Source organism: Urocitellus parryii, chromosome 7 (assembly GCF_045843805.1).
Source record: "Urocitellus parryii isolate mUroPar1 chromosome 7, mUroPar1.hap1, whole genome shotgun sequence".
In the NCBI taxonomy this organism is placed as follows: Eukaryota; Metazoa; Chordata; class Mammalia; order Rodentia; family Sciuridae; genus Urocitellus; species Urocitellus parryii.
Window position 1 is genome coordinate 88,116,431 of NC_135537.1, and position 4,393 is coordinate 88,120,823.

Here is a 4,393-nt window from a genome sequence, read left to right on the forward strand (position 1 = left end):
AGAGGCATCCAGAGGAAGCCCATTTTCACAGGAGAAAATCCCCCAGTGAAAAGCATCAGAATAGATACTAAGAAAAATACCAACAAAAACAGTGTGCTCCCACTATGTATCTACTCCACATGCAAAAGTTAGAAAGCTAGATAATACAATCCTGGCCACAGGTAGAGCTATTCAGAAGAGCCACCTGGCAGTGCTTAGTCAAAGAAGTAAACATGCACACTTTGACCTAGAAATTCCACCTGTGTGTAAACCAGGTGGTGCTTAAGCAGTTTCACAAGGGTACATGCACAGGGAAATTTATCCTCAGGTTCCTTATAGAGTTGTCTATGCTTACAGAAGGTTGAGGGCTGTCAGGGTGCCCACAATTGGGAATGTGAAATGCTTAAAAGGTAATGGATGCCAACCTGGATATATTAATAGAAATCAATGAAAAACAATAGATTTACATGACAGTAAAATCCCTGAGTTCAAGTTCTTTCTATCCTACCTACCAACAATCATGCTTGGTTAAGACACTGACATACTTCAAGGCAAAAAAAGGAGAAAATATAATGTCATTATTACTTTTCTTAAATGCAAAAAAAAAGGAAATGGTAATATTTACCCAGCCATGACCTGTTATGCATAATATGTGAGATTATTGTGGACATGTTGGTAAATGATTATCTACTCAGATACGTTCCGTGACTCACCAAATGCAAAGGTCCATGAAGAATTACCGTCTCCATACATGAATTCATCGTCAAAAGCCTTGACACAACAGGGGCTTCACAAAATGGCTTCTTGGCCAACTTGATGAGTGTGTCCTCGGACAATGCTTCCACCTGAAAGATGTCACCAACTTGTTCTCATTCACATTTCCACAGTGCCCCAAAAAAGAAACAAAGTCTGATACTCTATTGAGTGAATCCTCAAGTGGACCAAACACCATACTTCCTTCCATATTTTAGAATTAACAAATGCAACTTCAACTCAATAACTTGCATTAGGCAACATGCAACCACAACCTCTTACACGTACTCTTTTACACACTCACGTGTCCTAGGTTCTGATCTAACTGTCCATTGAGCAGTCAGAATATGTGCTACTTCACATTCCTTACAGGCGACCATCCCATTCTCTGCCAAGCTGAATACAAATCCCTGGTCACAGGAGAATGGAAGCCTATCTCCCACAACAACATGCATCAGGAAACATCGGGGTTCTCAATAAAAACTCTGGGGACACCCTTTTGAAAATCACTTAACCCCTGAAAAGGCGCCTGCCATTCTCCTTGCTGTGGGGGGCGGCGTATTTGATTCGATTTTCAAACACCTCTTCACAGTTAAGAATATCACTGCACACACACAAAATAACAACAATTATTATTATTATTATTATTATTATTATTACTTTAAAAAATCACTGCAGAATGGCACAGAGTAGGGAAGCAGCTCAGGACAGGACACCTGGGAAGTTGAGAGAGTGCTCCCCTCACCAGGACAGAGTAGCAACCCCAGGGGCAGTCCCCAGAGACCCACCTCCTCCAGCCACACCCTACTGCCTACAGTTACCACCCAGTTAGTCCCCACCAGGGGTTCAATGCACTAATTAGGTTAAGGCTCTCCTCACTTGCACTGTCTCACAAGGGAACTTTTGAGGGACACCAACAAACCATCACATCTGTGAGCTACAAACATCTGTACCCTCACCCTTTCTCATAGGATGTATTCCTGAGCTGTCAGCCCTCAGGCCTTCTGTAGTTTCATGGATTGGAAATCTCACTTATAAATGGTGCATTCAACTGAACACACTGCTCTACAGGGAGTCAGGTATTTCTGGTCCTATATACACTGGACAGAGAGATGTTGAGGTCCTACTAGGTGTCAGGTACTGTTTAACATTCCGGGATACAGCACAGACCTGGCCTTGGCCTCCCAGAGTCTGTCATTTAGCTACTTGTTTATGTGGAGCCTGAGATTAAGCAAGCTTTGAGGGGAGGGGAGGGGTATGTGTGTGTGTGTGTGTGTGTGTGTGTGTGTGTGTGTGTGAAGATTGTCACCATTCACAGATTACATTTAACTAATTAGTGTTGGGAGCATCAAAGGCAAATGAAACAAAATCTCTTCCCCAGGGCAAAAGAGGGGAGATAGGGTGCATACTCAAATTTTAGTAATTTTATAGGTTACTTCCGATACACTCTTATAATTTTCCTCGAGTCTCTATGGTTCTACCCCTCATAAAAGAAGTCTGTATTTGTTGTAGAGGGATCTTTAAATAATATATTATGGAAAACATCAAAAGATAATGCCTTGCTTAAGAAAACAGCAGGCATACTAATGACCATTATAAAACATTGGGGTTTTTAAAGTCAGCATCCTGTTTTATACACAGTCTACTGGTAAGAATTACGCTTCCCACCTGGTGTGGTGGTGCAAAAAATATGTGGTTGGCCATTATTTTTCACATCCAATGGACTGTTTTTTTTTTAGTGGATTGATGTTATATTTTTATGAACAAAACTTCAGTTTTCATGAAGTCCAATATTTCTATTTTTTTCTAGTTGCCTGTGCTTTTGGCATCTTATCAAAAAAAAAAAATCATTGTCAACTCCGGTGTCCTGAATCTACTGCCCTATGTTTTCTTTTGTAGGTGTTGTATTAGGTAAGAGTTCAACTTCATTCTTTTGCATGTGTATGTCCAGTTTTCCCCAAAATGATGTGCTGAAAAGACTGTTCTTTTCCTCACTGAATGGTCTTGTGTCCCTTATCAAGAGTTATTTGATCACATACACCAGGGCTTACTTCTGGGCATTCTATTCTGTCCCTTTGGTCTCGGTTTGGCTTCCTGTCAACACCGCCCAAGGAGCGGAGGCCACACAGTCGGCACTGCGGGCCAGCCTTGTGACTGGAGAATGATGTGAGCTCTGAGGCGCAGGCCAGTGTTCTGCCAGGTTTCCACTTAACACACTGAGGAGACTGAAGTACATTCTCACACAGCTGTATTGCCAGAGGTCCGTGAGGCGAGGCCGCATCCTCTGAGTGGGGTCTCACAGGCGCCCATAAATGCACAGGCTGAGCCTTGCTCCTTCCTGGAGGCCTGGGGCTGCCCTGCAGGTGGAGGTAACAGCTTTCCAACCTGCCCAGGGTCCTTGGTGGGCTTGGAGCGGTTCACCTCCTCTTCTGTCCTCTGCTGACATTAAGAGCCCTTGGGATTCCATGGGGCCAACACAGGTCATCTAGGGTGACCTCCTTATTTTTAAAGTCACTTGATTAGGAACCTGAATTACATCTGTAAACTCCTCATTTGTCTGAAAAGAAATAGATTATACACTTCCAGGGATAAGGGATAGAATCCTTGGGGCTGTAATTCTGCCCATCTTTCTCTCTCTGACCTTGACCTTGCCAACCATCAGGTCCTAGCAGATTCCTGCTGAACCATCCAGAAGGACAGTATGTGCCTACAATCCAACCAGCAGACAGACAGACAGTTTTAGCAGCTGTCTCCTGACAGAGCATCTCTCAGAGAGGGGAAAAGGCGGACTTGCTGTTTAATCATATTTATTTTACAAGCATTGAAGGATATAAAATTTGACAGTAATGGTAGCCTAAATTTAGACGGGTTTTTTTTTTTTAAATGGAAAGCTATGAGAGGTATTTCTAGATATTCTGCTCTTAAGTATTGGAACCCACTTTCTATTCTGGAATCTTCTCTGAGTCTTGATTTAAGGGCCTGCTCTGTCTTTGGGGGGGGGGGAGCCGTGGTGGGTTCTCCCAAGCACGCTCGTCGTCGTTTGGCCACAGGAAACAGGAGAGGCAGGTGATCAGCAGTTGGCATCGCCGTACCCTCCACGTGCCAGTTCTTTGCCTGTGTGGATGCTGCAGTGGAGGGAAAACCTGTGTTTCTTTCTGGCGTCCTGTTTGTTATGGATCTGCCTGGTTCCTGGGGCTGAAGTGATGGAGCCATGCTGCTCTGAGCAGAAAGCCCTTCCAGAGTGTGGGCGGGGCTCTCCCTGCACAAGTCCCTGAAGTGCCTGGGGAAGGGGAAGGCATCTGTCATGGAGTGATGGGCAGGACCTTCAGTGTAGCTCTCGCTCCTTCTGGGGCTGGCCCTGGTGAAAACATAAGCCAGGGAAGTCCCTGTCCTGCTGTGTTCTCGTGGGTCTTTTCTTCCAGCCCTCCAATCCCTCCTGTAGGAAATCCAGTTTCCATGGAAGTGGTTTAACTGTCGCGTCTCCTCCTGGCCAGGCGTTCACTGTGGGTGCCCCTTTCATTCTTGCTGACGTCGGGGGAATCTATGTTCGCCTCCCGCCATGCAGCGTGACCATGCTTCCGGTTCCCTCCATCGCTCAGGGCAGGTGGCTCTCCTCCTAGGTCTCCATAACTGCATGCGAGGGAGAGAGTTGGACAGCGAC